The sequence below is a fragment of the Drosophila pseudoobscura genome, chromosome 4 (assembly GCF_009870125.1).
Source record: "Drosophila pseudoobscura strain MV-25-SWS-2005 chromosome 4, UCI_Dpse_MV25, whole genome shotgun sequence".
Lineage (NCBI taxonomy): Eukaryota > Metazoa > Arthropoda > Insecta > Diptera > Drosophilidae > Drosophila > Drosophila pseudoobscura.
Window position 1 is genome coordinate 10,091,121 of NC_046681.1, and position 11,075 is coordinate 10,102,195.

Genomic DNA, 11,075 nt, shown 5'->3' on the forward strand with positions numbered 1-11,075 from the left:
TCATTTGCTTTTTATCGTTGTCTGGTTGCCGCTTTGTTGCTTCACCTAATTGCAGGCCCCTCTCAACCTATATATAAAACACATGGAATACAACTAAAACTAACTATATATTCTCGTATAGAAATCGTGTCTATTGTTGCAAAATGAGGAGTACTTTTTGCTGTGGAGCTTGTAAAAATCAATTGGATAATGCAAATTGAAAAATTGTCGTCAATCAGAGTAATAGAAATGGAAGACCACTCAAATCTGAGAGCCATTTATTGAGAAGTCTCATTGAAACTATCTATTAGGTCTAATGTCAATTAGGAGGTCATCAAAATCTGTCCTGGAAGACATCAAATTAGCACAGACATTGGCGCACCGCAACCCTCTTTGAGGGCGCAGTCCTGGTCCATGATCACAGCGTTTTGGGACCGCGAAAACTGTCGCAAAAAGTGCGCGAGACGTTTAGACAGCTGGCCCAATGCAATTTTGCCGCAAAAACTTTGTACTTTGCGGTCAAAACAATGTTTCGCTGCCATCTAATCACACTCGACGGAGGCGTCAGCTGTCTGGCTGATGTCTATATTTGTGGCAGTCAATGTGATTGATGTCTATGTCTCCAGTTCTGGCCTCAAGTTTCAGCCCCAGTCCCAATCCCTGTCTTAGTCCCTGGCCGCATCCGTGTCCGTGTCCGTGGCCGTATCCGTGTCCGTGTATTAAGTTGTAAAGTCATTTTGTGACAGTTTTATGAGCCAACATGTGTCGCGGCCTGCCATGGATGTGGCGGATAGTCCTCTGAAAGAGGGTACAATATTTTCCGGGGCTTAATCATTTCCTTGGCAGCGAAAACTGTTTGTTGGCCAAAAACTAATTTGAAGTTTGTGGAGCTGTCTCCTCGCAATTTCATTTACAAATATGGCAGGCAAATGCAAATGTCGCTCTATGAACTCATCCTGCCGTGATGTCCTGCCCCTGCCAGAGTCCCCTACTCGTCTCCATTCCGTTGTTTGTCCTTTGTTTGCATTTCGTTATTGTCTACATAGCAGAAATCATTGTCATTTCCACACGCAAAAGTCATTTGGCACATGTGACACCCTTTTCTGGCTTAAATTGCTTTGGCTTCATGTGTGTGTGTTTTTTTTTTTGTTTTGCCGAGCTTTCCACTCCGATTGGTGGGAGGAGTGGGTGGAGGTGGATGGTGAGTGTGTGCCAGCCGCTGCTATCCGTTATCCCTTCGGGCCTGCTGCTGTATCCTTTTAAACCGTGGCAACATTTGCACATGCATTTGTAGTCAATATTACCCACACGCTGGCATTGGCAGAAATACGAGTATTTGCCCAAATTAAGAGTTTCCACGCATCTTCCGCATCGGAGATCCCCTCCGCCCAACTCTGGTATGCCTTTCCCTATACTTCCCATGTTTTTTCCTCGGGTTCAATCAAAGTCCAGTTACCACTAACAATTTCGACTACTAACTGCTTTTTCTTAACGCTCCGTTGGACTTTTATTAACCCAGTTGGAAGGGCTTTGGGTCTGCGTAAATTGCTTAGAAATATTAGATTGTCAATTCGCAAATTGCAGAAGGAAGCGTGTCAATGTGGCACTCGGAATAAAAAGAAGATTAAGATGAAGAGAAGAGTGTTAAAAGCAGCCCTATATGGGGAAGGATTAGTAATAAAGAATACTCCTTCAAGCAGATACTCGTACTCAAATTCCACTGCTAATCGGTTGACCATCAGGAGACATATTCCGCATAATTCTTCCAAGTGCAAGACCCACAAAAAGAATGACTGAAAGACAATAAGGAATAAAGTTTAGGTCCGAACGTGGCGGCCATAAACCTAAACTTTGGCAGTGCTTATCTCTTGAGTCGGAAGCGAAATTGTGGATATGCAAACAACGGACAGTAGAGTTTTCAAAACTTAATGTGATTTCCTATTTATGGGAAATCCCCCACACCCAACCCCACACCCAGACCCAGACCTCCTTCCATTGCCACACACACGTCGTCTAATCCAACATATGGACTTGCGTAAAAGTTTGGCATAAAAAGAAAAATGGTAAACCAACTGCAGCAGCCATCTCACCCTGACTCTGACTCTGATATGTAAATCCTGAAGAGATAAGGCGTTGGAATAGCACAATGACAGCCGCAGGAATTGACCAAATGGCCCGAACAGGGGCAAAAAAACAACTTGATGCTGTATTGGTAGATGTTGGATGCTGGATGCTGGAGTGGGGATGGGGGTGCCAGAGATACACGTAAAGTAATTTCATAAGTTTAGCAAATCACGAACCCAAGCAACAAACAACCGAGGGGCTATTTTTTGAAAGTTTCTTCTTTTTGCGGCTGCTTATTGGTCCAGACATGGGTCGCATATGTTATACGATATAACCATCCGGACGGACCATCCTTGTTCTTGTTATTGCTTCTGCGGTGATTTAACATAAAAAGGTAAGCAACAAAAAGGGGCAGTAGCAATGATATGGTTAAAATTTCGACTAAAAGATACCCCCAATTGGAAATCTGTCTAAAATATAGTATCTGGCAAAGTTTCCCTAACTTTCCTGACGCCTAACACATACCATCTGACTCATGTTTGAATTCAAGCACATGATAAAGGGGACATTCTTTGTCCATAGCACCAATCAGCACTTTCGAATGAGCGGAATATTCAATATTTGCTCCTACTCGAATTCGAGATAGTGAGACGAAGCGGATTTAACTGCTCAATGTACTTGTAGGCATTTTCTGTCATTTCCTCTGTGAGACTGGTCTTTTGCTAATCAAGAATATATATACGTTCTATTCTGTTACATCCCTCCCATTAAACACAACACACCCTGTATAAATTCCACAAACTACCAGGTACAAAATGGCATTGGGGAAACTTTTGTTTTATTAGTTTTTCTTTTGTTCCGTGCTGCTTTATTATTAGAGCAGGAAAGACCACCCGAAGGACCCCTCCCCTACCGAAAACATTCCACATGACTTGCAAGTTTTCTGCTGACCAATGTCATAAGGGCGACGGTGAAGGTGGAGCGGTGGTGCTGCCTCGTGCGGCTGTCATGCGTTCAATTTCGAAATGGTTTCGCATAATTTGCAAGACACCCAAGTCCGAAACCAAGTCCAAGTCCTGAATCCATGTCCTGGACCATTTGTGCTCAAAACTGCGTACGAAATCCATTTCAAAATTAGTTTTTTTTTCCCTCATCTCCGTTTGATACTCGTACTGTGTTGTTGTGTGGTATTTTATGACAAATTTACCTGATTTGATTACATTTTTGTTTCTTTTCCTCTTTGTGGTTGGGGTTGGTGGGGGGCGTTCTACTATTAGGAGGCTGCTTAGGCGCATTAGAGGACAGTTTTGTTTCTGGGGAAAATGGCGCAGAAATACGAGTCTTTATGTGGGCTAACAGGTTGAGTTAGTAGAAGGCTTAACTGGAGGAAGGTACATGATGAGTGAGATGGAATATCAGGTTTATGGGGGATTTACAGAATGTAGGCATGTCTGATATATGCGATCACTATTCTTAAGAGGAGGAGCAAGAAGTGGAGGCTCTATATATAATAGTCTTAAAACCAAAGCAGGGATTACCATTTTTAATTCATGAAGTCACTTCCTGATGTTGCTGATTCATAAACTTGAATATCAATCGTAGACATTTAGATATTCCTTCAACTTGATGCATAAACCTGCATCATGATCTCGTTCCAGTTGCTGCTCCTGAGATCAGCAAACAGCTTCGGGCAAAAGTTAACAAATTCACGCCAAGTCACCTCGAAATCAGCAAGAGACCACCCAGCCGACTGACACTGCGCAGTGCACACTGTACTACAGTGAACGATGGCCTGCTAAGCCGAATACAGTCTGCCATATAAGGCTGCCTCCGTCTGGGTCTGGGTCTGGGGCATATTCATATATCAGTTTCAATTCCATTCGTCATGGCTGCTTAATGAGCCCCGAGTTGAGTGAACGACGATGCCATATAAGAGATATACATTCTCGATGCTGGCGAACTTATAATCTTTTCTTAATCATTTCATTTGCTGGCCTTTTGCACTGGGTGCCTTTGTTAGCAGTTGGCAGCTTTTGGCAGTTGGAAGCTGACGCTGCGTTGATTGACGTCTCGCATTTAAAATTGGCTTTTTGCATATTTTATTCAGAGACGGGACTGCCAACAGTTGGTCTCGTGATCCCTCGGGGGTTCGGTTCGGTTTGGTTCGGCTCGGGTATATTAGTCAAGATCTTCTCCTCCACACTCTTTACACTCTTTTCACGCTTAGGCCCATACCGATCCGATCCCGATCCGATCCCTCATCTGCTGCTACCGAGCATCTGACATTTAATTCTCGCTTAATCACTGTCCAGCAACGGTATTCCTGGACTGTGCTTCCTGCTGTTCGGTGTTCTGCTCCGACATGTGCCGTAAGTTGACAGGATGGGATCCAGGACCCAATACAGCTTATTAATAACAACCCGACGAAGCAGCCATATGCCCCCAGGCCTGTCAAATGAGAATTTCATGCCACAGAGAGAGAAAGAATGCGGCCTGAATGAAAGTCACACAAAAAGAAATGCACCCGCAAGGCATTTTGACAAATTAGGCTCATTTGTTGGCAAGTCGCGGTCAAAACAAACGCCCAAAACGGGGGGCAGGACAATGCGATAAAGATCGTTTAGTGGCCACGGTCAAGGGTGCAGGAGATGGAGATGGATAGGCTTAGGAGCACTCGTATCGGGAGTACAAAGGTTAATTCAATTTGGATCTCAAGGCGCAGCTTCTGTTTAATTTGGGGTTGGTCTAGAAAAGGTTTCAGATTTAACAAATGGACTTACTGTCTGCCCTCCCAAGCCATACAATCCTTAGAATATATACAATACAAAGTGATCACTTACGAGTAAAATTGATTGGTAGATGTAGAGCTAAATTAGTCACCATTTCAGTTGTCTTTCAGTGCCACCCACATCGATATTCAAATGTGTCAAATGCCCCCACCTCTAGCACCCTTGGACACATCATATATTTAACCATTGCAATGGCTTCTTGTCCCTCTAGATCGTGCCAAAAATTTAAAACAAAAAGAGGGACATTCATTGTCCATCAGATGATGAATGAATCTGGCACGCTGTTCATCGGCTCGGCTCGGCTCGGGACAGTTTGTTTGCTCAAGTACCGATCCATTGTTGGGCTGCAACCGAAACCGAACCACAAGAGACCACAAAGAGAGAGACTGGGCCAAGCGATTTTCAGCTTTTCAACGAAAAACCCAGCAGTCACCGAGCAGTCGATCGAGTGACTTTTTGCCAGTTTAACACCTTTCGGGAACGGGCCATGGATCGTTTCAAACGTTTGTTTGTTTTTTTGGCAAGCTGCATAAATATTGGAACAAAAAGCCGCACACAAGTTTCTCGTGAATTCGGGCCGGGCCCTAAAGGAGATCCTCCTCGATCCTCTTCTATTTGCACTAATGAGCAAATGCAATAAAATCATCCACACAAAACCCAAACCCTGCAATTGTTCGGGCCTGTTCAGTGTTTAGTGTTTAGTGTCCAATTGTTGCCCAACCACATGAAATGCCAACACACAAAAACCCACAGCGCACCCAAGGACGATCACCTATCCTTTGAATGAGGGGAGTGACAGAACGAACTCTGAGATCTGAATGTGTTGGAAAAATGACTGTTTATGTTCTCGCTTGGCTTGTGAAGTTGCTCATAAATTATATCCAGAGAATGAGAGCGGGAAAGATACACAGTCCATACTTCTGTCAGGGCTGGCAGCTGTGGCAGCCTCATCTCTGCTTTAATTAGTTGGGCATTTTTATTGTTTTGACACACCGAAAGAACGAACAACATCGACATCGACATCGACTCTAGTTACATCCCGAGGCTTATTCCGCATCCTTTGCCGCCTGCTTTTCAATAAGTCAGCGGCCGCCTTTGCCATTCGCGTGTAATCAAACGCGATCGGCGGCCTGGGGCCCGCCTTCTCCTGGCTTTTTAAGCGCTTTTGTGGCTAGGCATCGCACATTACGCTGATTAGTGTGCGGACCGCTATAATTACCGACGACAACAACGACGACGACGACGACGATGATGACGATGAGATTCTCGACAGCTTCAACGAGCATTGAAGTGTGACTTTTACAATTATGAAGTTGAGATACCCTGGCGGAAGAAGCTATCAGATCCATAGTTTTGGAACATTTAAAGAAATATTGCTTGTAAAATTATAGAAGGCATATTACAAAGGGATTATTGTTTGTGTCACAATGGAGTTAGCTGCTGATCTCTGAAATATATAAGCTTTACATAGCTTCTAACCTATTAAAATTCATTAAAATATTGAGAACAGAACCCACGCACAATCGATGCATCAAAGTCTGAAAGGGATACAGATGACACGGAAATCTTTTCTTGTGGAAACTTTCCATATAGTTCGGGACTAGTACCTTCTTCTCCATTATGCTAGCTTCAGTCCTTGGCATTTACAAGCGAATTTCTTAATGCTAAAATCTTGTCAGAAAGGAAGACAATCAGGAATCCTCAAAGCGAGGTCTTCCCTGGCCATCTTTTCGCTTTTTTGGCTATTTTTTTCTCGTGTTTCTACATTCGTAACCCAACCAACTCGATAGCCAAGTGAATATACCCCACCGAGTCCTATCGGTCTATGAAAATTGCCCAGCGGTGAGCTGCAGACAAATTTACAGCGCAATCAAAGTGCAGCCTAGGCAGTGTTCGACGGTGTTCGACAGCGTTCGTGGTTCTTTGGTTGTTGGTTGTTCGAGTGGTGGTGCGCAGAGTTTAAGATTAAACACATTTTGCATTTAATTTGCCATAATTATGGCAGTCAAAGCCGTGAGGAGCGGAGTGGACGGAAGGAAGGAAGGCCGGCACCCGTTGATGGCGCCAAATTAAGTTGTAAATGAAGTTTTGGCGTCGCTTCGGTTGCATAAAGCGTCAAAAAATGTGGTTCTCCAGTCGGAACCCGGGTCGTGTCTCCCGGCCTTTCTGCTGGTTGCATGACGCTGTTGCACAGTGCCTGGGCCCTGGTCAACATCACACACACACACCACACGAATTCTAAACTGGGCTTAACAATTTTTTTTTGTTTTTTGTTATTAATTTGCCTTCAGTTTTCGTGTGAGTTATTTTCTGTTGGCTCCAAATTAATGTTGCTCAATTAATTTGAGCCACTAAACGTTTCTTTTTTTCTCTGTTTCTTTTTTAAAAATTTATGTGTGGTTGACCAGCATCTGAGTGGGCCACACATACGAGTATCATGTGGGGTTTCTCCTATTTTGACGGCTTATTTCGGTCACGGATCTCAGCAGAGACAGAGCGGTTTTTGATAGGTGTGTAAATGTGCCAGAGGAAATATGTGGAGTGGACCTTGCAGAGGATTGAACTGAAATATTTTTGGCCATTTAATCATTCGTTTAGTTTGGGTCGAGAAATTAATTTAAATAAAGAAGAAACTCCATTCTTCTTCCAGCCGTTTACTCTTTCAATTCCTGTATTTATTTGAATACCGTGATACCTCCTACAGAATCTCTCCCATTTCGCTAATTTCAGCGCTTTGACTCTTCATTATGTGGCGGGGCAATTATTCATGAGTGTATTCATTTCCATGCCAGTCGCCAGTCGCTGGTCGCCACTCGGCAGTCGTGTGTGAATGCAATTGTGAATCGCATTTTCAATTGCAAATGTGAAAATGCATTTTTCAACACTTATGCCGGTGCCAACTGTCGGTGCATTGAGTGCGCGAAAAGTAAAGAAAAAGAAAACTTCCTCCGTGGCGGGAAAACCTGTTAATTATTAACAATTTTGCCAGCCTGCTGCGTGTCCGTAATTAGTTGCATTTCCATTGAAAAGCTGCGGCAATTAAAAAATAAAACCACACACAACAGAGGCCAGGCCGACACACGCATTGCCAATTGCAAAGTGTTGCCAACTTAGCGTACAAAATTATGACACACAATGCCAGAAGGAGAGAGATGCATAAGATCCATAAAGCAAATTCCACCTGGATGGTGCCCGAAAGACGGGCCAGCATCGAGCAAGTTGATGCCACTCGCTGTGTGGCTGTGTGGCTATGTGGCTGTGTCGAAAGCCCGGGCAATTAAAATTCAAATTGCATTGCAATGAACTTAATTGTAGAGTGTCATAAAACGTATGCAAATAAAGATCTCTGCGTTCCCTGGGTTCCCTGGGTGAGAAGTGACCTAATTATGGGTGGAAGAATGGATTTTAAACGCTTGGGGGATTGCTCTAATGTCAGATCGCGAATTGAGTGTTCAACTGTTGTTGGGAGACGGTGTTTGATGAGGATTGGTAGCCCTTGAAGGCTGAAGATACATATCCTAAGCCATGGAATGATAAAAGAATGAGATCTACATAGTATATATCCATTTGCATAGGTCACATATAAATCGTGTTCCTTAAGGTGCTTCTTCCAAGGAAGAACCCTTTATATTTTTATTGGTAGCCGCTTTAATGATTATATTTGTGCTTAAAGATAATTGTAGATGCTACCGATCAAAAAAGGAGCGAGGACAAAATAATAATGGTTTATCTTACTTTGTAAATTTACAAGAAAATTGAAATCTTCCAACAAAACATTTCATCCCTTCAGACTATGAGTCTGGGGAGACTTTTCTTCAATTCAACATATCTCATATAACATTTTTGTCTCTCCTCTCTTTTCTTATTCACACACATCTTTACGCATAAACACATTGCCGTTTCTTGGGCAAATGGAACAGAAGGTCTGTCGCTCCACCTCCCTGCCACTTGCCACTTAAGCGCTGCATGCAAAGCAATTTAGTCAGAGCAGCTGCGTCCTTCCTGCGCCACGTTCCACCTTCATATTGAGGCAAATCCCTCTCAAACGCTGGAGTGAGGTGGAAACTTTATCGGTTGGGAAATGGGCGAGGGGGCAGCGAAATATCTATATAAATGAAAAGAAAAGGCAAAGGAAAAACGGCGGAAAAAAAAACGGGAATACAAATAATAAAGTTCGCTTGTCAGTTTAGCAGCCATTTTGCGGTTCCACGGGAAGTTTTTTCCTGCCACATCTCTCTGCGATTTTCCACCCACCAGAGAGGTTCGACGAATGTACCTTCGGTCCACCCACTTCCACTGCCACTGCCAATGTCCCTTGGCCCACATGCCCCTTCCCCCCGTCTAAGCCCTCCCATGCACCCATCTTTTGGTGCTTATCCGCAATTTCTTTCCGCTTCGTGTTCCACCTTCCGCCTGCAAGACATAAACTTTTTTATGGCACCCACTGTCTTTTCCTCTCGGCTTGATAAATCTGCCTCAATTTGCCATATCGTGTGGGCGTGGTTCGGGCCTAGCCTATTGCTTTATTTACCTTTCTCTCCCCCACGATCTCTCCCCCTGCTCACGTCATGAAAGACAAGTTTTATGTCAATTTTTTCTGCTTACTTAGTGGGCGGTTAGTTGTTGGAGGCGTCGCAGGAGGAGGAGGAGTGGCTTAAGCCTGATTTAGCTCTCATTACGCCCAGGGAGGAGAGGGGTTCAGGGTTCGGGGTTCGCTGGGATTTGCTTTATTACAGTTTAATTAAATTTACCCACGAACGGAATGTCCCCTCGTCCCCTGTCCCCGTGCCCGGCCGTCCGCTTGTCTTCAACGGAACGACTCAATTACGCAGTTAATCGTAAAAAAATCCTTGCACTGATTTGTTGCAGCTGAAACCGAAGAACGGTGAACGGTGAACGGTGGATGGTGGACGCATGTTTGGGCCATAAAAGTACGCCACTCTCTCCGGCTATTATTGCTCTTCGAGTGGCAGTCAGACGAGGAGTGGAGTTCGAGTGGGAGTGGGAGTGTCCGATGCCCTGTTATCCTGCCATCCGGCATGGCCTCAGGTGCGCACGCCGGCGAGTTGATCCATTTATGGCCATCGTTTGGCCTTTTTTTCTACGATTTTGCTGGCAATTTTCTGTTTTCTTTTTCTGCCGCTTCTTCATCCAGATACTTTTTGTACCCTATGACCAGAGGGTGGCTAGGTCTGGGGCTCGTTTTGTTACGCGGGGAGTGCGGATAATTCGTATACTCAAGATAGATACGATCACGTATTCTTACACTAACATTCTTTTGCATATAACGTTTCCAAATCCATTTTGAGTTAATGTTCAATCCGAAACATCAATACAGTATCCCCTAGTCGATTCCCCATTGCCAAGTCTCTCCCTTTTGTACATAATTTAAGGGATATGCGACTAAGATGCTACATGACCGCAATGAATGGAGCAGGGAGCAGTGCGGTCGGGCTACTGCTTGGATCCCTCTGCTGTTGTATTAATTTGCCAGGATGCTGCTGGATGCTGTTGGAAGCTGGATGTTGGTGAGATTTACGAGCAAATCTCATGCAAAATGCAGCCACCGCAGAAAACCCTTTGTTAATCAAAGGACACACGTGGCCCGCTGGCTCTCGGCTTGATTACACTCCCGGCTGGCAATTAAGCGTATCCGTATCCGCTTTTGCGGCCATAAACCCGTGCACCAAATCAAACGATTCTGGGACCAGGCTGGAGCACGTTCGAGGCAGGGGCGCAGCAATGTAGGCAACACCTTGCCCCATCCAGGGTGTCGGGATCCCCGACAAAGCCATCTAATGCTCGGGAAATTGTTTACCTTTCGACTGCACACAAAAAACCCACTAATCTATTATAATTTGCTTATGCAAATGCCGAGTTGTTTACTTTTTGACACATGCGACGGCCGCGAGTCCTTTGCTCCTGTCATATTTCAGCCGTATGCCGTCGTATCCTGCCGTATCCCTTCATTATGCAAATTAGGAGCACACTGACATTGCTAATCCCCGGTAGCTGCTGCAATTATGAAACTAAGCAAACACAGCAAACGGCGTGCAAATGTGACAGACCTTTGGCAGCAGTTAAAAATGAAATGCAAACATTAACAGAAAGTAACAGAAAGGGCTGTGGACAGCATGGAGAGTAATTTATTGTGAGGGTTCAAGGCATACAAAAGACATTTTACATTTCAGCTTTGAATCCGGATTGATTCCGTATGTGTTTTATCATTTCCTATCAGTTGGT